Below are 26516 nucleotides of genomic sequence, written 5' to 3'. Positions count from 1 at the left end.
TTGTCAGAATTGTACACTACCTAATTAAATCATATATATGGTCGCGGAATAATAGCTTTTTATCGAACAAAATCCCTAGGTATTTCACTTTCGGTGACCATGGGAGTCGGCGAGTTTTAGGAAATGGGAACCTTGATTAATTAGATTTTGGTGCATTTTGTGTGGGAAGATCTTTGCTTGCGTTTTGCCTTCATTTATCTTAGTTTTTCCACTTATTTTTCCACTCGCCAATTATGTTGAGGCTACGCTGTGTAGAGCTGTGCAACTCAGCTAATGTTCTACCCTTTACTGAGATTTTTTTCGTTTATTTCGTTTATTATTTTGTTTAAAACGTTTATTTCGTGTGTTTATGTGTTATAAATATTACAAAAAAAAACATTATTACAAATAACAATTCAGTATATTTACATCAATCGCATCATCGTTGTTTTCAGCGATGTGGATGATATAATTTGCAAAAATCCTTAAAACTATTGTTTTATGCGCTGGTCTTATTCCGTCTAGAATAAGAACATGCAAATCATGCATTGAAGCTTTGTATCACATTGGGAATTACGGTTTTTATTGCTTGCTGCAAGCGAATTTATGCTCCAAAGTCTCATCCAAAGGACAGTACGCGCACTTCGGAGACGGTATTCTTTGCGTGTTGTATAAGTGAACTGCATGTGTTATTTTTTATGTTTATGAGCAGGAATAGGCATTATCTTTGCTCGGAAAAAAGCCTCCTGCAACTGATGTTTTTTCAGACCTTTTTCCACGGTATTAAGATCGTTGTGTCGTCAGCGAACATGAACAACTGGCTGCCGTTGGGAAGTTGAGGAACATCCGAAACATAAAGCAGGTAAAGCATAGGTCCGACAATGCGTCCCTGGGGTACACCCGCTCTAACCTTGGTGGTTTCTAAAGAGGTGGATCCTAATGCTACACAGAATGTTATGTGTTTCAGATAACTCTGAAGGAACTTGATGTGGTAAACTGGCAGTTTGAAACGCATCATCTTGTGAATAAGCCCATCGCGCCAAACGTTATCAAACGCTTTTTCTACGTCGAGTATGACAACAGCAGTAAATTTTTTGTCACGTTTGTTCTCCTTAACATTGTTTACAAAACGAAGAAGTTGATGAGTCGTAGAATGACCTTCACGGAACCCAGATTGTGTTGGTGGAATGATGTTTAGTTCGTTTGACACCTCTTTTAGTCTGAGGACCGTAGGACCAGCATCTCGAATAGTTTTCCAAGAGCTGAGTGGAGACTGATAGGCCTGTAGCCGGATGACAGCGTTGGGTTTCACAGACCTATGGAAATCGGACCAATAGGAACCGATAATTCACATATGAGCTGTGTAGGCATGCGTTTACTATTGATCACAATCTACTTAGTAAACAATAATTAATAAAAAAAAAACTTTTATTTGCAATAATTGCTCTTCTGACAGAAATTCAATAATGATCGATTTTTATCATTAAAGTTTACTTTGAAATTGTATTCAAATTCTCTAAATCTAATACCATCATCAATCAACGCTACAAAAAAAAAATTGTACACCAACTTCAAAGCGCTCGTCGGAAATTTAGAAACAAAACCCACCAGCCAGCCACCAGCAACGAAATATTAATCATTTCGATCAAGGTACACAAACCGCAGTGGGGTCCCGGTATATTATTACTTGCCATGCAACCACTCACCGATAAATGAAACAACTTGTCAAACTTCGAAACAAAGGTGTGCCGCAACGAGCATCGATAATAGTTCGACTGTTGACGCTTCACATTATTCAGCCTCCCAACCAACACGAGCAATCAGGAGAAAATTGGGAACTGAATGGGTAGGTGGGGGAGCCGGGGAATTCGCCTACCGTTTCAGCTTCCCCCCTTGCCGGTCAACGTTGTGGAGACGTCATTATTGTTATTAAATTTCGTTTCTGAATGCGTTATAATTATTTGCCCAAGTTACTGCACAGTTTTAATTAGTTTCCATTAATTATAATTTTAAAGTGGTTTCAAGTGTTGTTCAAACAAATGGGTCCGAACGATGAGCACGATACAGGTTGCGTCCCAACCACCGTCCGCCGCTACCGGCAAGTCCTCGAGCACTTGCGAACGGATCTGAGTAATTATCGGAAGCTGTCGATTGCAGTGCGATAATGATTTCGCCCTCATCGAACGTCATTTTTTTTTTCTTGTTTTCCGTCCAACCTTCTGGGCAGCCGCAGCTATTGGATGGCTTTGGAGGAGCAAAACAAAAAAAAAATGTGACCAGCTTCGGTGAGCCTCAGGCGCGCATGGGTTTGGATGAACGCAACTGTAAGCCTGGCACAACAGCCCCGAAACGTGATTTGAATCAGATCGGAAATAACTTGCACACTTTACACACTGTCTGGGGAAATTTTCGGAGGTAAAAACTACAGAGTGGGAAGTTTTCCCTAAGCCCAGAACTTCCACCAAATACCAAGACACACGGGTTTCTCTTGCGCTGGTGCAGAAAAGTTGCTGAACAGCTCTGCTGGGGAACGACGACTTTAAGGACCCGGCGTGTGATACGCATCTACAGGATTATAGGTGAGTGAGCGCAATGAAGAGCACCAATTATCATTAATTGGTGTCTCGAATCGTAAGTTTTCTTCCTAGGATGAAACCGAATTGCGCTTCATGTGCGGCTGAGACTTCATAGCGGAACGCTTCCCAGCAGTAGCAGTAGCAGCAGTACCGAGTTTGTAGTGGAATAAGTACCAATTAACTTTATTCGAGGTATCTTTGCACAATGCACACTGTATGCGTACGGCACCTGATTCCATCAAAGCTGATTTCCTCTTCAAATCGGACAAAACTCCTCCGTAAGCCTATTTTAACTCGAATGCAATTGATAATAATCCAGTGGGCGCTCGGGTTGCGCCCACATTCGTTACCATAAAGGTGCTTCGGTGAATGCTTAAATACGTACAATGCATCACATCAATGAGGCTTGCTCGTAAGAACCGTACTTAATAATCTTATCAACACATTGTTTGCAGAATGTATGGAAATTCATAAGCGTTAGGGCTAAACATGCGTACATTCATTTTACGCTGTTCAATTGTGTCGTTTGACTTATATAATTTTTTTAGGAATCATTTTGAGGCATTTTGCATGGAATCATTTAATTTAAGGATTATAAGATGCGCTCAGAGCCTCTCAAGTTATATTTTTTGTTGTCTTTAGTTCCTCTAGTGCTTCTAGCTAGGGCACAATCACGGTGAAGCATGCATTCCCCGTGTAGTTATGAATTCTTTAATGCATTTAATCCGCTTACGGAAGCGATTACTGCTCCGCCCTACTTAAGAAAATTACCTTTCCGTTTTGCTTAGCTATTTTTTTGAGGCAATTACGAAATGCCGATGCAGCGGCGCACCGCTTGTCGATGAACAATTTGTTGATTATTTGTGCAGACAATGGGTCCGGTGGTTCTGTTTGTAGCCGTTTGAAGTTTCCTATAGTTCAAAATAATCCATCCTGAATAATACATAAACCTTTACCCGAACCGGTACACATAACACTCCGAACCGAACCATTCGGCGTCACCAGCTCGGTGTGCGAGAGGCGAGAGAATAAACCCGCCTTCCTCGGCCAGCAGGAAAATTGTGCAAAATATAATAAATTATATTGCAAAATACCATTTATCATGTAGCCAAGTTTCGGTTTCTGTTTTGACACGGCGCAGGCATTCCGGTGGTCTTCTGTCACGGTAAATACACAAACAAAACACACACGTACGCCCAGCCACGGGATAGTTCCTGTTCGGGGCACACATCATAAGCGTACTACAGGAAGGGAGGCTTCGGGAGGGAGGGAGAAAAATTGACATGGACGTGAAAAACAAAGAAACTTGTTGCCTCACCCACTTGCATGATTCACCATCGGCCAACACCGAGAGACCCCGGTTTCCGCCGTTCGCTGTGTCGGCTGTGGAGCCAAATAAAAACGCGCGAAAAAGAAAAACCCACACACACACACACACACACACACACACACACACACACACACACACACACACACACACACACACACACACACACACACACACACACACACACACACACACACACACACACACATACATACATACTGACACGAGCCTGCCTAACCACGTGGAAAGAAGTATTACTTAACTTTTTTTCCCCCTTTTCCCAGTTGCCTTTTGTTTTCTCACTTTCGCTCCCTTTTTTTTTTTTAAGGTGGTACTTTCGTGCACGACCCGTCAGTATTTAGCGCACGCTATTCGTGTGCAACAACTTTCTAAGTTAGCTGCCAAGGAAAACTTTTTGGCCCATCCACTTTTTCACCGAGCGAATGAGAAAGCGGGGTCGTGGGGGGTTAGGTGACAGGAAGCGAGCGACGGGACAGTGGAAACTTCGCTCAGACAATATACCTTAGCCCATGCCCGGTACGCCGTATATCGCAAACAAACATTACTTGGTCTAAATACGATCGTCCCTGCGGCCAACTCGAGCATGTGTCCTTGCTTCAAGGTGTCAAAAGTAATAAGAAGAGGGTGGGAATTGTAGCGCGGTAGCGAGGTGGCAAAGTTGTTTTGTTCCCCCCCCCCCCCCCCCCCCCCCCTGGGTCGGATTGTTTGTGCTATTACGAATCAGTTTTAATTTTTAGTGAACGAACCAACTTTCGGTCCTTCAGGTTGGTGCTTTTCTTCGAACGTGACCAGAGCAAAAGGTGAAAGAAAGGTTTTCCTACCCTGTCGTATGCTGGCTGACCTGTTACTGTAGCAAGCGGCAGCTGGGGTGCTTTAATTCCTAATGAATGTATGTGAGTAGATAATTTCCTGTTTTATGTGGCAATTGGAGAAAATGTTTCACGTACGGTTGTTGGAAGAATTAAGGATAGTGGAATGTTGTGCTGCTAGTACATTAATAACCGCTTAGTAAACTATTCATTCCGTTTTTAATTTTACAAGCAAAAACTCTTTCCCACTTTTCGTACTGTGCATTTAAAAGAGATTTAAAAATACACGCGTTTAAGCATACTCGGAAAAAAACAATGTTGCGAAGAGATTTACTAGTTGTCTTATGGCCGTATGCGAACGATTCGTGCAAACATGATAATCAGGCCTTTCACTCAAGCATCGACAGTGCACAACAATCCACCCAAACTCGGCCAACCTTATCCTTTGCGCCACCCCCCCCCCCCCCCCCCCATCCTAAGCGCAACGTAATGAGTACGTCGTAGATTAATTAATTTTAAAAGCTTTATAATGGAATTTATGCATTATCGAAGGTGCAAAGGATTTAATAATGTTGGTCGAAAACGCTTCTACGGCGGGGTTTTTCTTTGGCTCCCGATTACCGCAGAATAGCTCCCGGATACCACAATGTCCAAACCCACGGTAACCACGCGAGTTGTTTTGTCCGCGCGCGTGTGTGTGTGTGTGTGTGTTTGTCGCGAAACTCGCGCACCACGGTAGACGCGCTGTGCACTGTAATACGTGCAGGCACCTATAGTACGGCGTACGTGAACCGTACGGACTGAGCTGCCGGATAACGGTGCAGCAAATGCAGGCAGCATTTAGGGATGGAACCATTTTCGTGGCATTCTCCTAATGTGAATGAATCGGTGGATTTGGCCGGGTTCCCGTTTTGGGAAAATGAGATTTACTCCCGAGGCTTCCCACAACAGCAACGGCTAGCCGCACCGGGTGCGGGGGCTAAAGCTTCAAACGGTGAGGGGACGGCTTAGCCGCGGTGCATGTGAACGGTGGCAGATGCACCATTAGATGCAGAAACCTCATTTGTCCTCGATGGTGCTACCCCGTTAGGACAACCTGGTTGATTAACGGTGAAGAATCTAATTATGGATGTAATGCGAAATTCTCCATTTTGCACCGTTTTCCTATGGTGGTGCAAATGGCTTTCGTGCTTTGGCTGAGCGTTGTCTTTAGAGTGTTTTATTATAAAAAGGGTGGATTTTTAAAATAAAAGTCTATATTTTAATAATAAATAAATTTGAATTATTTAATTGAATTAACTAATTTGAAATTAGTTTAATTTCTACAATCCATGAAAATAATCATTTCCTACAAACTGTTTTGCTATTAAAAGCAGGAAAATATAAACAGACTGCATCGAGTGCCTGAAAAATATCCGGCCAAAGACGTTGTATTGCATAATGCCAACAAATTCCCATTCCCACGACCACTCGTTGTGAAGTCTTCTAGGGTAGACAGCCACCCGGTAAGGAAACGCTTTGCTTCAATTCCTGGATCGCACTAGTTGCTTTCGAAAGCATTGATCCCTTGCCGTTCGTAGGGCGAAATTTCTAAGTGTAGGATTAAGCGCAGGATTTCTGGTCTTGCGGTGCTACAGGCTACGGCTTTGGGATACAACCACCCATACCTTCCTCCTGCTTCGTACTGGCACGGGTGTTTTTAGCCAGCTCTCGGTGCGCTCTCAGATCGGATTCTTATCCGAGCATTTCCTCAAGTGCATAATACTTTTGTTGTCCTTGCCGTTATCATCTGCCGTGCCGTGGTGCTCTATGGCAAAGCAATCTGTCCTCAAGGTTCTGCTCGCTGGGGTTTGACCTACGAGCAGCTTACTTTGCGGAAGGCCATCATCCGCAAACACTGTGACACACACCCACAAACACTCCTGCTCCTAGCGAATGACGTACACGGTTCGGTGTTTCGGGTCAGCATGGTGGAACCTCTGGTGGAGTAAACATAATTTTTGGAGATTATTTCTGTTTGCCTTTTTGATTCATGAAGAAATCCTTCCATTTTACGCCCTGCCACGTACAGCAAATAAGTGCGAGTTTCTCTAGCGTCTTGGCCATTCGTCAGTGTAGTGGTACGATTTGATACGCATCTTAGAACTTTACCCGTACTAGTTTAGAACTTTTTTCGCAGTTCTGTATTACTTTGGAGTACGTGTATTTTGTTAAACAATAGTAGAATGTGCGTTTGGTCGCTTATATTCGTCCAATAACTGTACGCCATTTGGGGCGGCCCGGTGGTATAGGCGATAGCGGCGTCGGCCTTCTTACGGCGGGACCGGGGTTCAAATCCGATCCGCAGCGTCCCCCCAAATGTCCCCGGCATCTCAAGTAACTTTATAGCATCAACAGCTTACCAGTCCACGTTCCTATTTATAGACATTCGACTAGAAGCACAAAACTGTCAGCTGTATTCGATTTGCGTACGTGCGTTTTTAAGCCTATTTCACCGTAAAGAGCCCTGATGTGAAAGTATCTCACCGAGCACACGGCTGAGGCTTTCAAAGTTCGTGACCGAAAAAAAAGGATTCATCCGGGCGAAATTGAAACCCACCGGAACGTTTCGGGTGGGCCCGGGGGTCGTAAATCAAATTGAAATATTCCTCCGCTTAAATCATCTTTCTCCAGCGTGTTAGGCGGATGGTTTGGGATTTTTCCGCCTCAAACTATGGGCCATTGTTTTTATCTGCTTGCAACAGTAGGCAGATACGGTGGTACTGTCCAGCACGGCCAGTTTTGCTGTCAAGCTGCATTCGTAGCCTGGAAACAAGTCACGCGGTTGAAAAGAAGAAGGGTGTTGGAACGAAACAAGAAAGAAACTTCCACTTTGAGCCGACTTTTTTTTTCCGGCCGTGTTGTTTGAATGCTAGCGATAAATCCCCCGTTTTTGGCGTGGATTTTACCGTTACTATGTGCCTCTTCAGCAATGAGCCATGCTTCTTAATACGGCTACTGCCCTGTGAAATCACTTCGAAACAGCTGAGAAAGCGACACATTGAAGCACAGGAACACAGCACCGACTTTAACGCTCGTAAAATCCCTTTTCAATCGCATTTGTGTACGGCAAATGGCGGGCGAACAAAGTCTGGCAATTGACGCTCCGTTCGCCGTACACAAACGACGTTTCCGTTTCCGGCCCGTTTGGGTACGCGGAGACGCACGGGGAACCGGGTTTCCAAAGTCCGAACATCCGCCCGTTCGATCGATAGGGAGCAGAGCGGTGCATAGCAATCAAACAGCTGGATGCCGGTTTTGCACTACTTGCGAGTAAACAGGAACCGGAAATGAATAATAATAAAAATTCCTCGTCTTCATCGTATGGACGGGGAGACTTTGGCATCGAATATAAATTCCAGTGCAGCATCGTTTCTTGCAAACCGTTATCGCTGTTGGGTTGTGTTGGGGCACAAGGAGTTGGTGAGGATATTTATGATTCCGTCAACATTTGCTGCTAAAGAACGGCTAGGCTAGCCACACAAAAGGTTCGTTTTTAGCCATTTCTTTCCCCCGAAAACACAGACACACACAGTGCCGTGGAGGGTGAATGCTTGTTGTCGAACCGGATATCGAGTGATGTACACACTCTTGAAAGTTGTAACGGCTGGGTGGCGAGAGTGTCTGACAGGAGTGGAGGCAAAGCGATTGACATGATTCTTCTGGTCAAAAGATCGAACTTGCCCGGTCGGCAAGGAGAAAAAAGAGCGTTTTGCCAGTTACATCAATCGGTAAGTAGATGCTAACGGTAGTTTTATGAGAATATCGTTAGTTTTATTGAGCAACCACCATACACCGTTTCCTTTACTACAGTTCTGGGTGTTTGGCAATATAAGAAGCTGGTTCGTATAGCTGGAAGTAAAATTCCGACCAAACGAGTCGATCAGCGGGCAAACAGATTCTTGTGCTTCTTTCTTATGTTTTATGTTGTTGAAACGGGTTTTTTTTGTTAGCCATGTTTCTTCCACACTGAGGCAAGTTTGTATTTTTGCGACCAATGGTGTCCCTCCGTGCCATCCGCCACACACTCACATTCCGGCGAATGGTAATTCAACCCGTGCGATCGGTTTTTTTACTGAGGCCTGTACAGTATTTAGTACAGCCACGCCGTTTTGCGTCTTTGTTTGCAGTACCGAAACGCGCTCCGTTTGCCTGGATTTATTTACCCTTGGACAACAGTTTGAATGGACCGAAAATAAATATCTTGGGCGCAAAAGGATATTGAAACCCGGTGGGGCCGATTTGATGCTTAAACAGAACGAAGCAAATGAAAATCAACAGTCAATAAAGGAAAATCCTTCGATCGAAGACGGCAATCCTTGGCATTCATCTTAGTCCTGCTTTCTTGCGTGCTTGCCTTTACCTCTTCCCGGTTTTCTCTTGTATTCCATTTCGGGGGATTGGGTTGCTCGCCGCACCGCACCATACCGAAAGGTCAGCCTCCCCCATTCGACGTTTGCCACGTACGGTTGGTCGGGTAAATGTTGTTTGTTTGCATTTTGTTTCATTCCTTCCTTTTTCGGTAGTATTCCATATTTTCACCCGATTGGCCGTGGGGTACGAACATTATCCTGGCAGATTGGTACACAATGGCTCATCCATCCGTCCAGTACACGCCACACCGAACGTCTCCAATCACTCCCAGTGCGACAGCGTTTTAAACACGCTACTCCCAGCATCGGTTTAAGTACGAACCCGTTCCGTACAATACGCTTCCGGGCGGACGTTTCAATCGTCCAGCAGCACCAGCATTGTAAGCAAGATTCGACAACGTAACACAAGCTGGAGATAAATTAGTTTTTCCTTCATTTTTATGGCACTGGATGAACTTGAGCACAACAAAAAAATAATGTCAGTTCAATGTGGAAACATAAGCCGGACCGGGACATGGTCACAACAAAACAAACGAACTGATGTTGATGTTTTGCTTTGCGGTGGTTTCATGTTACGGGTACGTGTGGAAAGTCCGTATAGTTGACATCGTGGTACAGAAAAGATCCGGCGTAAAGAGCAAGAAACATTTTCTTGAAACGACGTTTCGTGGGACACGATGGGAGGGCAAACCTTGCCAGTATTTTTAAGAAGAAGTGTTGCTGAAACTTCATTGCTTTAAATCGAAGGTATTTTTCAAAAAAAGTAAAATCGATTATTAAGTATGTTGCATAGAAAAAGCTTCAACTTTAACTTCTATCGCTAATGTTCGTTCTTTGTCATCTTTTCTACAAGCAAATCTAGTTCAACAAACAAGAAAAAACTTGCTTTTTGTTTTGCAAAAATATTTTTCACAATCCGCACACACTGCCATAGTGAAACAGCTAGCAGCTGTCCATTCCGCAAAAAAGCAAAACGTAAAGTGTTTGTCAGTATTTTGCTTCGTTCAGCAAAATATTATGAGAACGGTGGTGCGGAAGCGGTTCATCCCGTGCTCCCGCCGTGGTGTCTCTAGCAACAGGTTGCCAAGAAGCACGGCAGAGACGGCCCACGGTGGATGCCTAGCAACAGTCAAGTGGGAGAACGTGCGCTGATTGGATGGCCTGAAAACACGGGCTCCATTGACATGCGAGCGCCATTTTCGCAAGGATACGGATCACCAACATCACCACAAAATATCCATCGCACGACGCCGAAACTGGCACAGAGCCTCAATAAATACGATTGATTTTTTTCTTTCTTGCCGTTCTCGTCAGCACGAGGCCATATTTACTCGCAACCGTGGCGAACACACCACTACACACGCTTGCCAACCCTGTTGATTGCGTATCGTACGAAGCGCTTGAATAAATAGATGTGTAGAAAAAGGGAAACAAACTGTGTGACACGATAATAGATGTGTGTGCGTGTGGTTATGATGGCAATTTTTCTCGGCAGTGGTGAAAAGCCAAACTTTTACATGTCCTGGAGTAGAGCTTTTCTTTGACCATGATGCGATGTTTTTCTACAGGACGAAGCATCATGCTATAAAACAGTTATTAAGGCACTTTCGAGGACAACATTTTGCAACGGTATATTTTACCATAATTTAGTGAGGAACAGCCACCTGCACTGACTGGGAAATTTTATATGCTATAAAAGGTCCTTTATGGTACAGCAAAATTTCACATTATAGCATAGGATGTTTCCTCGGAGAAACGTTTAGTTTCTTTTGAATCCGTAAGATGACCCTACTTTGATAGGAAATATTAAAGCTTTATAGCATGCTAAGGACATATTTTATGGGACGCTGTTTTAGGAATTGACATTCGTTTCAAGTCTATTTACATGTGTTGAAAAAAAACCTTTTTCAGCTGAGGCACATTCTAATTATCAGTTTGGTAAAATTGTGAATATTATGATATACAAGCCTAATATGGCTTGTACTATTGTTGATTGTATAAGGGAAATGCAAATAAATAACTAACGTCTCGTCAAACGCAACAATGTGTTGAATGTTCTAACTCTTTAAGCCATAAAGCATTTTGGTTTTGTATAGCATTCTTCTCATAACCTAATCTTTGTTGTGGGAAATCACGTTCAACTAGGTGATTTAAGATCTAACTTCGGTTTGAATGCATGTAAATGGGAACGAATATTATAACCTACAAGTATGTAACCATCATCATCTTCTTCTTCTTGGTTAATAAGTCACGTCCGTCCAACGGTTGACTTACAAGACTAACTAATACTACTTAGTTGGATAGTTAGTCTTTACTACCTGGCAACGGTTGGCATGGGATTTGATTCCAGTCATGAAGTGTGAAATCCTGCGCTGCAATCACCACTACCACCTAGCCGCCCTTACATATTGGTTATAATTTGGACAGTTCCCGAATAAAGGTAATGTTTGAGAGTCGATTTTCTTCTTTCTTAACTTTTGATTTTTTCTTCAAGCTACACTTCGTAGCATGAACGATTGCGGTACCAAAAATCAATGAATTCATTGCCAAGACCACCAATGGCTATGGATCCAACACTAACCAATCGTTACCGGTTCTATATCCTAAAACACGTCCGAATTTTCCTACTACTTATCCATGCAAACGATGATAGGATCCTTTTTCCGGTATTGAACCATTGAGCAGAGCTGTTATGGACACGGTCAAAATCTTCCCTTAAGCGTACAAATCGTTCATCGGACGGATTGAACCTCCCAAAACTAGCCCTGCAACAAACGTCTAAAGCAACACACAAGAGCAAACAACACATTGAAGAGCCTAATCAAGAATTAGACGTTCCTTTCCACCCTCAACCACTTCAGCACCACCCCCACAAGTGCGCCGCATTGCATTGCAACACAGCTCTACCCTGCATTAATCTATGCACTTTTGCGTCCCTCTGGGGCCTGAAATCGAAGCAATCCCTCGGGGGCAGTTGATTGCGCCTCTGCGTTGAACTCTCCTGGGGGCTGCCACTTGTCATAATCATGCTTTCGACCGAGGCAATCTGAGGCAAGGGAAACCACCCGAAAGGCTACAGCTCTCGTCCGAAATCACACCACGGAAGCGATGACGGAAGCGAGCCCGATGTTCACGTAACAAACAGCTACGCTACGACGGCGGACGTAACGGGCGCCGAGGTGTACAAGCAAACAGAAGGGAACATCGGAAGGAAACCGGCTACGGCTACTAAGCGGTAATTAACGTGCATGTTAAAGCCCAAGAAGATGCGTAATTGAAACAATTCAATTTTGCCTACTCGACGACGGGTGCCTCGTCTTCACCTCGAGACTCTGGCAACAATATTGCTCGTACAGCAAAATGGAATGCGAATCGAATCGAATGTTCAACATTCCACCCACTTGACCGTAACTCCTCCCAGGTCGTGTTCCGACCTTCCTGGTCTACTTTGAACGGGAGCCCATAGCGAAGAGTCATCCGAAGCCAGTTTTAGGCTAGTCCTATAAGCTCCAGTATCGGTTTGTATGGTTGCTTTGCTCCATACCCTGTAAAATCGAAACTTTCTTTATTGGACAGACCAAGGCAAGGTAGACCTTCGGTGCATTAGTCGTACGAAATGCAATTCAATTTAAATGTTAGGAAGAATTTTGAGTATGAGAATTTTGGTTACTATTTTGGACCTGTTAGGTGAAATAGTCTAAGGGAAGCTTGTAGGTTAGCTTTGTTCACAAGAGCGGTCTTTGCCACATGTTAGAAATTTTGGAAGATAATCTAAATACCATTTTATCAACGTTTAATATGAGGGACACAATAAAGTGAATGGATTGAAATTCAAACTGATTTAGACCGTAAAGTGCAGATGATTAGATATAATGCCAATGGTATTCCACATGATAGGATTGCAATATAATTCTAACAATACTATGTGCTTGTTGACATTTTAATTAGTTAAATAGTCAGACGTACGTTAAATAGTAATAGTAAGTAAACACAGAAGAAGTAAGAGTAAGAACAAGAGATTTTTAATAAACTTGTGAAGAGAGGTTTTTACCAAAGTAATAGATAAGACAACGAACTACAAAAAATATTTTTCTCTGGAAGAGTTTTGCCCACCTGACTTGTCGAGGTTTTTATTTAATTTGTCAGCAAAAGCTAAATTTGATCATTTAAGGCCTAAGCTATACCAAACTGTCCCAAACATAGCCTTGGTTCCACATCCCCTCTATTTGCATTTTATACTCCCATTCGTACGGGAAATTTCCACAACACATAAAGTACATAAAAACCGTATACAGAAAGACCGGATGTAAGGAAGACAAAAGCGTACTGTTAAGCTGTTTACGCATTGGTTGGGATGCGCTTCTTTGTAGGAGCAACTTTTCCTTGCATTGGAAGGAAGATTGGAAGGTCTTTTTTCACCCAACGCATAGTGAGGATATGCGCGAAAATAGGAATAAAAGGGAATAAGCGGCTCAAACCGGACAGTTCACATTCTAAAGCCATAGAGAACAAAACATAACGTGTCCTTAGCACACAGAATAATAAAGTGTCCTTTAATACGAAATCGAAGGCTTCGGTTTCAATGTCGCAAACAAAGTTGTTATAATTACGCTTCTATTTCAGCTACAAATCTAAATGAAATCTTGACAACTTATCAACCGAATTTACTCATTGCATGAGAATACCCATCCGTCTTCAAACCATTCAGATGATGCTATCGGTTGATTATCCATCAAAGGGCGGTTACAGCGAAGACTCACCGCTGCTTTCCATCATCCGACGATCGGTGCATTTACGTTTTCGGAACCGGGCAAGTGTGATAAGCCGACAGTTGGCAGCTGACCACACTTTCACCCGATGTGCGTGAGGGACCACGGCAAGATTGATTTCATTATTGCGCCTAGATGGAACCGGCCGATTGTTCTGCGTGAACAGCCTTGCAAACGGTCGTCAAGGTTGGGCTTGGTCTACTACACGATCCTTCCGAACGGTGATCAGGAATGAGGCGACTAGGTGTGATGAAGTAGCGTGGTACCTCCACCGTTCTAGTTGACATTTTCAATTGTGTTTTCACAACACCATCGTACCCGTGCGTGCCCTGGTACTTCGGTAAGGGAGGTGCTTCAAAATATCAAACTGACCGCAGATTTAATTCCTTCATTTGCTTGTCAATATCGCACCAAATTGAATTTAACTCCTAATAATTTAATCACTATGTATTTAATTAATCGCCCCTACCCGCCTCTGACGCCGGGACTCCACCACTTCCGTCATCGGTCATGTGTGTATGTATGTATGCGTGAGTTATAGTGTACATTTCCCTCTGCTCGGATTCCCGCTCAGTTTCGCCATGGTTCGCTAACGTTGGTTAGCGAGTGGAATCGCAGATTAGGGTGCCCTGAGGTGAAAGAGTGAATCTGTGAAGGGAACGGAAACTAAGGCCACCAAACTGTGGCCACGCACACGCACACTGTACACCAAACACACAGCCCGAGCACACAAATGTCCAAGGCAACTAAAGCAACTACCGCCGATTCCGAGCGGGGTTCAGTACTGTTGGGTTGAGGTGTTCATTTGTTGCACTCCGGAAGGTCTCCGGCCGCGCAGTCCGAGCATTCGCACTCACCGTACGTATGGCTGCCCGTGTGCATGAGTACGTGTGAGAATGGAGCGTGTGTTGTTGGCTGACGACGCGAGTCACACGAAGGGCCGAGTGTTGATTTCAATTTCATTTGAATCAACATCAAAAATGTATTACATGTGGTGATAGTCGTTTGTTCGTGCGTGTCATCGGTCCCTTCCTGTGTTGCTGGAGCCGGTCGGTCGACCTGCACAATGCATGCAGGATGCGTACGGGGTTGCATCTGGCTCAGTGCCACACCGATGCTCTCGTATGTTGTCGCCGGACACATTTCCATCCGTTCGCATAAATCGGGATCACTCGCTTCCTGCCACCTGTACTCGGCAGCTTCCACACACCCCGTTGCACAAGTGAATAATTCCAATTTTAGTCACTCTTTGGTGTCAATTTTAACCATCGTTTATGTGCTTAGCGTACGGTAATAGCTTAAATAGACAGATGAATGATTTCAAACCAAAAAACACCGAGTTGTATTTAGCGAAAGGCGAGACGATAAGGCTGTTGGTGAACTTTTGTTTGAGAATGGAGTATGATAATTAACATAAAACACAGGTCATAAAGATGTCAGTAATTATAATAAACACGAGAAATAGGCGTTATGTTTTGTTCTTTTAAAATATTTTCCAACAATAAAGGCTTACCTTTACTGAGGATTAAAAACTCATTCATGAGGTAATCAACCAATTCATTGCCAATGCAATAACTCACAGTCCACCATATTGTGATGGTGTTATAAAATTAAATTTTCCATCAAACCGCTTCAAACTGCACGCAGTGACATTTATCTACCGCTAGTAGTGATGGATTTCATCGTGCGTCAGCTTCAGGCCCGGTTGAGGAAACAAATGAGCACTGGTTTAAGTAATCGACACAAAGATGAATGACTGTTTTGTGTGATAGCATCGCAATCAACTGGATGTATTTGTGAGTGGGCTGACAAGCGACAGACATGGGAAAATATATCCTTCCTCCCCCTTCCCGTAAGGGGAAGGCGGAGGCAGTGACGCGCTCGTTGTATCGGAGGTATTTTATAGTACTCGAAAACCACCCAGTCTCTTACACCACCCATCCGTCCAGCTCCGTCTGCTCAGCAGCGAAGCATCACAAAATAATATAACATGATTTCCATTTTAGTCCATTTGGTAAATGATAAAATGAATTAGATACGATACCAAATGCAATGTCCTGGCCCCGACATCACCCCCCAGGGCGGATGCATGTGACGATAAGCATGTCAGTCAGCAGCAGCAGCAGCAGCAGCAGCAGCAGTAGCTAACTACTCCGAAGCGCTTCCGGGTTGTAAATATCGAATGTGATTGATGGAGAAAGTGTGTGTGGCCACTGTGGTTAGTGTACGGAACCGGGGCCGGAAGTTTTGCGAGCGAAAGGAGTGTCGGTTTCAGTTGTCGACATCAACCACATAAACTTCTGGCCTGGCAACCATCACAACCGAACGGGGAAACCAGTCGGCCCATCATCATCATCGTCATCGACAGCAAACGTCCATCCGATAGGCGAAACTATGTATGTATGTATACCGAATCGGCACCGAAGCGAAGCGATTTGGAATAATATTGTTATCCAAATGAAACGGACCATTCCAAATTTCATTAAACATTCTCATTGATTTATGTTGATTTTATTTCTCGTCCTTCCCCCATCCCCCATCCGATCGGAGAGTGTGCTGTGCTTTGTTTGGTGCAGTTGATGATGTTGATATCACGTTGGTGATGAAGCTGCTCGTCGTGGTGGTGGTGGTGTTGGTGAATATAATAATGATGGTGAGGATGATTTCAATGATGCTGTTATATGTGTGTAAGCGATCGTGAGGCAACCAGTCGCATCCCATTTCATGATTGAAATCCCCGTTTTGCCCAAACACAGCCCATAAAATTGAACCTCCGTGCATCGGATCTCGTCACATGTTGCCAGCTGGAGAAATTAAAACACACACAAAAAATCCAAACCCACACGCTACCTCCTCCCCTCATCCCCCCCCCCCCCCCCACGGCTCCATGCCCGGCGGCTAGTTGAGCCAGTTCGTGCTCGAAGCAAAGGTCACACTGCAGGGACACGAACGGTTTGTGATCACAACCTGAAAGCAGTTGCTCCGTGTTGGCACCCAAGCTCGACACGTGGTGGTGCCTCATCGGGACGATGCACGTAACGCCTCCGAAGAGCGGCGTTAAACGGATTATATGAATTATTTATGGAGAACTTTCGCCAATTTTCAATCGAATTGAATGCATAATTTTTGCTCTTTATCTTGCGTGCCCTTGCTCGCTCCCGCTTGTCACTCCATTTGCTCGGCACATCATTCTTTCTCTACCTATCATTACTTGCCTTAAATTTCTAGTCAACCGGTCGAATCGAACGCTTGAGTTTGCAAATTTCATAGGCATTATTGTGTGCGGCCTTTCTCTGCCTACCATCGTCAACCACCAGGCGCCTCCATCGATCGTGTTGATGAGGAGAATGAGAGCAACCCCCGATCAACCCCACTAACGCGCTATTCTCAGAGGAGGGGTGGAGCACCGCTGGCATGCATAAAGCAAAAGATGATGAACTTTCAAGGTGTCGGAAGCGATCATTTCGATTTCGATTTTGAAGCCTATTCCAAATACAAAAAAAATAAAGGCGAAACCAGCTCTGGCAGCTTAATCGGAATGCTGAAATTTAAGTTGAATAAATAACGAGCGATGAGCGGCAAAGCGACCGAATCGTCGAGCGTTCAACCGAAACAATAAAACCGTTCTGCACCCCCTCAGAATGTACTGATTGGGCTGCTCGTTCGATGATGTGAAGTAATAATGGGCCTCCCCCCCCCCCCCCCCCTTCCTCCCTTCTTGTCCGGGATAGTATCGAAAAGTGTATAAAAGGGGTTCAAGAACGCGAAGTATGGTAAATATCTCAGCCCCAGTATAATTTTAATCGGTAGTAATTGAAAATAATTGCACGCAGGAACCAGGAAATTGGCCCGCTGTAATTTGAAATTACATCGATTCGCATACTTTTTCTCGTTTGATACCCGATAAGGTGTAATTAGGAAAATAGCTTCTATAACTCACACAGCGGTAGCCGGAATGTGCTCCCCGTTTTCGGTTGCGGCGATGAACATGGGAATTGCAAGCGAAACTCCCGCTGACGGACGTGCGCATCAATGGGGCTGGAAGGTTTGGCATCCAATCGGTAGACCTTTGCTCGTATTTCCAGCACCTTCGAATGCTTCATCCGTGTGCCCGATCTATTTGAGCGGCAACTGCACCCTCCCGAACACTGTGCTAGTGTATCCTGTGTCCCTCAAACTTACCTGAAATGAAAACGGGGGGAGAAATAAAAATGGGGAAAAAACAAAACGAAACGAAAAATTATTCAACAGCTAACATGGATACGAATGCAAAACACAGCACAGAAAAAAAAAACGGAACAAAAACGACGACGAAAAACATCCAGAAAACGAAGATTTAACGAATTTTAATTTCGTTTCTCTTCACACATCGATAATCACGGGATAGTGTAGTGAGTGCATCGTAATGAAAAACAGTCACACACACATACACAAACACACACACACGTCGTTCATCGGAGTGAGGCAGCGACTTTGGATAGGGATCGAATGCAGTTACGAACGCACAAGTCAAATGCATCCAGTTTCATCCTCATTCCAGCATTCCCCGGACTTCGCTCCACACTGACAGGTGGATCATATCAAACACACAATCGTGCATATATTCGCACACATCACTCACATACACACAAACATACACCTACACAGACACATGAACGCACGTACAACACAGTAGTACAAAAGGAAAACGAAGCGAAAAACGTTGATACAGACAACAACAAAAAAAGGAAACAAACATAAACAAACATTCACACAGCACAACGGAACAGTAAGCATCGACCTGCATACACGATCGAAAACACGCATGAAAAAACATTCGCCCCACTGTCGTGTGGTTTGTAACCCACGGTGAGATGTTACAGCAACCACAAAAGTACACAGACGATAAAACGCAAATTACATGAAATTTAAATTCATATGAAATTTAAAACTAAACGAGCCGGCAACAGCAAAACCATCTCCTAACGAATATCAAAGGATCGAACGTAAATGGCGTAACGCAAGCTGGAAGGGGGGGGGGGGAGGAGGGGGGGGGGGTGTGTGGAAAAAATAAGACTAAAAACAAGTGACCAAACTAACCAAGAACAAGAGGAATAAAATGGAAAGCATTCACTTTGAACGTAAAAGTGGAAAAAAAAACTGGGAGTGAGCGTACAGGGATTAAGGATGGCTTCGGTGAGAACTAGAATTGGTGTAGGAATAAAAAGGAAGAGTTCAAATCAAAGCGATCTATCGCACCAATATTTGCTTTGATCTTTAATGTGCGAGTTTGAGAAGGCTTACACGCACACTCGAATTGTTGTTGCGTTTTTTTTTTTTTTGTTTTTTTTTTTTTGTTTTTTGTGTGCGTTATCGGCAAACCAACCGCTTTGAATGCTTTAAATGTGGCATGCTTTAGCCCATTTAGGGCTAAGCAATTTTAAGAAGAAAAAAAAAATTAATTACATTGTTTAGTAACGCTCCGTTCAAGAAACAAGAGAAAAGCTGTGCAGAAAATATTACAAAATTTAACGTCTAAATCTAAACTTTAATCATCGTCAAAGCAGTTAATTTGCAAAATTCAACAACTGCTGTAGTCAAAAACAGAATTTTATTATGTAATTAATACTGTTATCACCAATCTTGTACTACAGTGCAAAGCTTTGACAGTTGTCGTTGCAAATGTACATTCAGTAAAATAAACATACCACTGCTTTTCTATGATAAGGTCTTAAAGATCTTCTCATCCTAGGATATTTTGGAACATGACGATGCGGTGGTAGAGGTTAACGCAGTACTGATCTTCAAACGGTAAAATCCGTGGTTCAAATCCGATCCGGACCGTTCTCCCATAGTGCAGTATCCGCGAGCCTGGTAAACCATTCGACGACCAGCATGCCCTAGAAGGTCGTTTAGCCAAGCCGTTAAGATAACCATGCAAATGAACCTCCCAGCTAAATTCTTGGCAAATGTCTGGTTTGTTTTTGAGTCCGCTGGATTAAACACAAGCTGGAAATGAAGCATTTTCGGGAATTATTTCTAGTAAAACTTTAGTTATTGTTTGCTCGAATGGATCGTAAAATTCCATGATACAAAAGTAAATATCTGAAAATCAATGCCGATAATGGCAATCGCACAGTTAATTATAGAAGGAAAAGAAAGTTTGCAGTTCTCGCAAGAATGTACATAAAAATGTATTCTTAACGGAAGCAAAGAAGGTCAACTTTGGAGGTATAGTTTATTGGTATGCCTCCAGGAACAGTGTGAATAAAGCACTAGATTTTAGTATGAGAACCTTCTTTGTAGGTGTCACACGATAGTACTGGGAAGTGTCATGATTTCATTGAAATGAGCATCAACGAGGATTGAATAGCAAGCCTACAAAAACATGCTGCAAATAAGTTTATCATTGACCGTTCAATCATTGAAGGGTGATGCGTTCAATATAAATTTTACGTAGACGAGCAACGCCAGAATGTCTAGAAGCTGCTTTTATATTAGTGTAGGGATTCTAGTGTAGTAGCGCAGTACTTTGAAGGGGTAACCAATAGTTAAGATATGGTAACATTCATGTGAACTCGCGGAATTACAATTTACAACGGTTTATTCGGTCGTCCGTTGTTCATTTTTACATTCAAAGAAGTTCATTTGTAGTTCATATAGCGCCAGTTTATACTGCTAGCTCGTAGTGTTGTCAAGAATGTAAAGAAACACAAGACATAAATTCGTGAAATCTTTCCTTGATAACATAATTTAATATCCAACAATTAGGATTCTGAAAAAACAATTCTGTTTTTCAAAAACCTAATGATTGATTAGATGATTTCACATTTTTTAACTTGTAAAGGGCTTCAAAAATACAAACACAAACATTTAAACCTGAATATTAAAAAAAAAAAACAAAAATATTTTCCAAATTCATGATGATGTAATTTTCAATTTGCTCATAGCACTTACATCAATAAAATTGCAACCAGCTATGGCAAATAAATCAATAAATATTTTATCGAACCGTTGTTCAACTTCAACTGCAGTTGCTCGTTAGATGCTCCAAACGACAAACCATGCTATACAAGTGCAATTTTCTGCCTGACAGCGATCAACAGCGTCACTTCGTCGTAGTTGCGATAACATTTCGATAATTTGCTGGCATTCTCATCATTTTTGGCTTACCAAACAAATTCGATGCTTCAGCGATCCCCTCCGCACCGAGGAAGCACTTCAAAAACTCATACTTCCACAAACACCAAGAGTACAAAACTAGGTAAAAGAAGGCACACGAGAACAGAGAACGAGGCAAAATACACCCACAAACTGATAATAATAAAGATTGCGAACAAACTTGCGAAACCGAGACTTTGAGTGGGAAAAATGAAAAGAATCAACGATTGTAAAGGATAGTGCGCGGGATAGGAAAGACTGCTAGAGGGCGGGAAGGAGCAGATGGCTAGCGAAAGCGAGAACTTTCGCTCGACAGAACCGATCGTTAGGCTACCGCTCATCGGCCATCGTGCCACACCGGTAGTACGGCGGGCATTCAAAACATTTTCGAATAAAGATGTCAGTTTCTTTCTCGATTCACTTGCGGGTGGTGGAGAAGGTGGTCGGCAAAAGTTTGTACCGAACCTTCCGACCAACGGATTTGTGTTTTCCCAGTGCCCAGTGCGCTTTGTTTCCCTCGCTGCCCTTTTCGGTGTGAGGCGGCTTTATCAGTTCGCTGGGCTATCGCAGGCATGGGGACACTTTGCACCGATGCAGTACGCTTTGCAATCTACTCCATCGTATCATCGTGTGAGTTTTGGTGGCACTAGTCACTAAAGATTCGAACCAGTGCCGTTAAGGTGCAGGAACCAGAAACAAAAAAAAAAGACAAAAAAGCGACCGTATATAAAGGTTTATATTAAGCCCAGCCCGCTTTGTCGAATGGTGCAGCAGTTGTGCATCGGTGGTCGACAAAATGGGCGTTTCAATAAAAATGGAGAAAACTTTTTGGGTACGTACTAAAAGGCACTTACAGAAAAAAAGGGGACCAAAAAAACCGAACAAACTTTTCCCACCAACCGAGTTGGAAGTTGGAAGAAATAATCCAACCAGGAAGTGGCAAACTTTCGATCGGGCTTGGGAAGAAAAACATCATCATTCCCAACAGCCTGGCAAATGCCAAGAAATTTCGCTTCCAGCCAGTTCCCCGACACGAGAGCCACTCGCCAACTTTTGTTTCGTATCCGCTAAAGTGCATAAACAAAGAAATATTAATGAAATAGAAAAGCCCCCCACTTCCAGTGCCAAAGTTGCCAGCTGCCAGTGCACAAACAAACATAGCCACATCAGTCATCCCGAGGGTTGCAGTTGGTTTCTCGGAAAAACGCGCACCCATAGAGTGCCAACAAAGGATCAAATAATAACGTTAAAGATAATGAAAAGACAGGAGCATAATTAAGCAGGCCCTTGCGAGCCAAGTGAAGTGCACCACTCGGTACCGGAAGCTGGAAAGTCACTTAGAGAAATATTTTCCAATTGTTCAGTGTGTCAGATCCCATCGTTCCCCGGTAAGTCTTTTTGCTAATAATGGCAATGCCACGTCGAGACACAGACTTGGATGTGTTCTCATTTAAGATTCTCGAAATGTTGGGCACTGTTTTGAAAGTAGGACAAGCCTTCCAAAAACGAAAAAAACTTTATATCATATTATGGAGCGACCAAAACATTAGGCAACAAATAATAATAAAAACTTAAAAATTATTTTTTTAAAATTTATTATTATGTTGATTTGAGGCAAATTCTAAGTTAATTTTTTTTTTTTGGAAGGCATAGCTTTCATAATTTAATTGTTGTGAGGAATTGTCGACTCCCGATTGTGAAATATCACAATCAAATATATTTTTAAAAGTTCTCTTAAGGACTTCTTAAACAAAAATCACAAAAAAATTATTTATCATCAAAAATCTTGTATCACATTTCAATGGTGCTCGCATACTTAAAACACATCTCAAACCTTAAAATTCTAAACGCTAAGAAGCACAGCAAAATCCAAGAAAACAGATTGGCGGAAATTTCATATTCACAGAACATGACGTGTACTAACAAGGGTTAAAATGATATGCACCTAACGAGTACGAGACAAGAATTTTGGATAGCAAGGTGAACCTTGCCGGTCTAAAAAAAAAAAACTTCCAAAAACTTGACTTGCTTCCGCATCTTTCTTTAAACCAGCCAGAAATAGAGTTTTTTTTGTGCTTCCGTTCTTACGGAAATCCGTCGAACTGCTGTCTACTTCCCCGTTTGTACCACTAGACGACACTGGTGACAACTGAGACTTGGGTACTAGAATCTCCCAAAAAAGAGTCTAGCGACTAACGTACAAAGTACATCGGGACCTTGCCCAAAACGGATCCTCCAAGAAACGAAGATAGAGTCTAAAGAGAAAAACATCTGGCACTCTCACACACAAACACCAGCACCTTGAGAGAATCCTTTTTATTTATCGTGACATTTTTACCCCAACACTCTACGGATGGATGCTGGTGGAAAATTTATGCATACTTCTTCCATCGCGTTAGGTGCTCAAGTGCAATAGTTTTATCAGAAAACCACACTTGTTACCTGTCTTAAAACTAAGCCTAGCCTTCACTGGGGAGGATGGCTTACGGAAGAACACAGGAAAACTTTGTCGGGGACCCGTTCGAATTTTGGTCCCTAAAGTCAGCTGATTCATGCATTCTAGCGAAGGATTTTACGGTAGCTTATTAGTGAGAAAAGTGTGAAGAAAACTATATGTAGAGGAAGTTACAGATTAAACTCAATTCATCAAGTGCAGCTTTAAAAGCACGTACAGATGATTGAATAGTGAAGCTTGGTAATTCGCTTTCCTTGAGCAGACACGCGCAGCATGGGTGCTTCTTTTCTCAACCACATTAAACTTGTGATCTAAATGTGTAAACTAAACATCATCAAGTATGTCTTGTGTAATACTTTTGTTTTGCATTGTATAAAACAAATATGATCAACTATAAACAACACACGTTACAACCAATTGAAGCAAACTTAAAAATGTGAAAATAAAACAAAAAACACGTTTACAGAAACGACCACGAACACATCGTGCATTTAAATAGATAGACAGAGCGAGAGAGAGAGAGAGAGAGAAAAAAAACAAGAACCAACTGAAAATGACACTTTGCTGAACATGTTTGAAAACCTTGTAACGCAATACGATGTAAAACGAAAAACCACAATAAACAATTCACAAATGACACACATCAACACAAACCACAAATGACACCACTTATATCAAAAGCTAGCTAATCTTCATTTTGCTATGCAAACACGATCGTGATCTTACCATCGATCAGGTTCTTTTGCAAGTAGTCACTTTCAATAATGACATCGACCACGCAGACGCATACATCCAGAAGAAGCGAAAACAAACAACAACATCAACAACGACAACACACCGAAAGAACAAAGGGTAAACAAAGAAATAGCGTTCTTGCAAACGAACGATCGTGTCAATGCATGGTATGCTTCGATTTTCCGTTTCACACAATCGCAAAACACGCTTTTTGCATCGAAACGCATGAAGATTTGTACTAGCTTTTGACAGCACAGTGACGTACCGATTCATCTTGTCAGAAGTGGTGGCGATCTCTTCTGAACGAAGAAATTGGCCTCCATTATCCTGAAATGGAAGATGTAGAGAAATGGTTTTAGTAAACAAAGACCCGGACAGCGCTAGATGTGGATGGGTGTGTTCTTGATACGGGCAAGATACTGGGCGATTTCGGGTTCGCCGTCGCTCAGTGCACTGTAAAAATAATGATTCTCACATGCAAATCCATCCTGTCCCCCTTTGTGGTGCATGTTGTAATTTACATCCGTGTTGGAGCCAAAAATCCCGGTTTTTTTTCGAAACAATGTAACGGTGTGACGAGACGAACAAACTCAAGAGGTTTTAGGACCATCATTAGCATCGTTAGGGAGCCCATCATACCCTTACCGGCAACGGTTCTGTCAATATAGGCGGTGAATGACATAGAAGCGTGTACCGTCCCTCGATATAGACATACACACACAAACACACATACACACCCAAGCACACTTTGATTGCACACGAATGCAGCGGACATCCTGCACAGACCTTGGGGAGAAAGATGGCCGTAATTTCTTGCGTAATTATGCATTTGGAGGCTTCTTTCGAGTCAGCAATGTTGGCGAATGCCTCGAAACGCTTCACTTCGTTCCTTCGCATCACGACAACAGCTCGGTTGGCCACTCTGGAAAAGCCGCTTTGGGACTGGAAGGCTGCCAGACCCCGTTTGGCAGATGGGAGCGCTACTGGTCGCTCTGGAAAAAGGCTAGAGATCACCACCGATGTGAAACCTTTGTTGACTGGAATTAAGGCTTTTTAATGATACTTGACGAGCTGCGGTTGACTAGAAATGAAATGCATAAATTACATACACTTCTAGCGCAATCCCGCACAAAAGAGCGCCGAGTAACAAGCATGATTATGTTCAGCAGTGAATTGGGATTTTTCTTTCCTCGTGCCAACATCTTTCCCACATTACCAACTCCCCCGTTGTAATCCCACTTGAGCCGATCCCGAGATATTTCTCACTTTTTCGTACCATTCTGACGCTCACACCAATACAAGCGAAATAGTTTGACACTATTCACTGGCACTGATTTCATCTCCCGTTTCTTTTACTTCATCTCCGCCACCACCCGTTCTCCCACCCGCTTGCGACGAATTTGCCCCTCCGAGACCATTGAAAGTTTGATGACTGTGGAAAGTTGTGGTAATTAAATCAGGCACTTTTGAAATTTCGCACCACGACACACGAGCCACCGTGTGCCGCACGGAGACCACACAGCCGCTCGCAGGCAAAACTGACACGAATATAAAAACCACAAATGCCTGGTGTTGGTTAAAGATTCACAATATCTCCCGTCCCTCGCCCGGTGGGCTCCTACCGCCAAGTTCTACGAGAAACTAGCTGCTAGGACTTTCGCACTTGACAGCACACCACTCTCGCCCAACCAAATGCGGCAAAGGCAGCGGCAGAAGCTCGCTCCTCGAAGTACTGATTCATTTTGTGTTCGCTCTATCGTTCGAGAACATTCCGGATGGCAAAAGTACGTCGTTTTGCTATATGAATGTGTGAGTGTGTTTGTGGGTGTGTGTGTGTGTGTGTGAATGAGAGCTTTTTTTTCGTTGTTGTTGCTGCTACAGCTTCTTGTGATCCATGTTTCTCGAAGAGGGTGGCAAATTGCTGTCGAGTGATTAATGTTCCCGTCCCCACCATTACCATGCCCGCCTAAGGATGCTTTCGATTTTTTTTTCTTCACTCTGTTATTGCGCTCTCCCACTATCATTCCTTCTCGCTGTGCTGCTTCAAGTCATCAGTCCATTTTGCCATCCGATAACCTATCATGGAATCATCTCCCATCACCCTACGGGACTGATGGGGACACCGAGAGCTCGAGAACAAGCCAATAGAACCGAGCCGAGGTTTTGGAGGCATTTGAACGCTTTTAAAACTTCGTTTACGGTCGACCAAGGCGAGACAAAATAGCGTACGAAGCATCATGCAAGAAGCAACTCTCCCCCATGCAAAGGACCATGTAGAGAAGGAATAGAGGTT

At 43.2% G+C, this 26516-nt stretch overlaps 2 protein-coding genes across 22 annotated transcripts in view; one reads left to right on the top strand and one right to left on the bottom strand.

Moving 5' to 3' along the window:
* LOC126562092 (transmembrane protein 161B) overlaps positions 1-26516 on the top strand; it is a 496042-nt gene that overhangs the window by 272790 nt on the left and 196736 nt on the right. The window lies entirely within an intron of this gene.
* LOC126562376 (CUGBP Elav-like family member 4) overlaps positions 1-26516 on the bottom strand; it is a 339360-nt gene that overhangs the window by 257482 nt on the left and 55362 nt on the right. For 5 of the 21 annotated variants that reach the window (XM_050218867.1, XM_050218881.1, XM_050218868.1 and 2 more), the window contains exon 2: positions 24489-24550. The exons of the other annotated variants lie outside the window; for them this stretch is intronic. The gene's annotated coding sequence lies outside the window, so the exon portion shown is untranslated. The remainder of the gene's footprint in view (positions 1-24488; positions 24551-26516) is intronic. 21 annotated transcript variants of the gene reach the window in all.

The sequence above is a fragment of the Anopheles maculipalpis genome, chromosome 3RL, assembly GCF_943734695.1.
Source record: "Anopheles maculipalpis chromosome 3RL, idAnoMacuDA_375_x, whole genome shotgun sequence".
Classification (NCBI taxonomy): Eukaryota; Metazoa; Arthropoda; class Insecta; order Diptera; family Culicidae; genus Anopheles; species Anopheles maculipalpis.
Note: the sequence above shows the minus strand (reverse complement) of the source record. Positions and strands in the feature narration are given on the sequence as shown.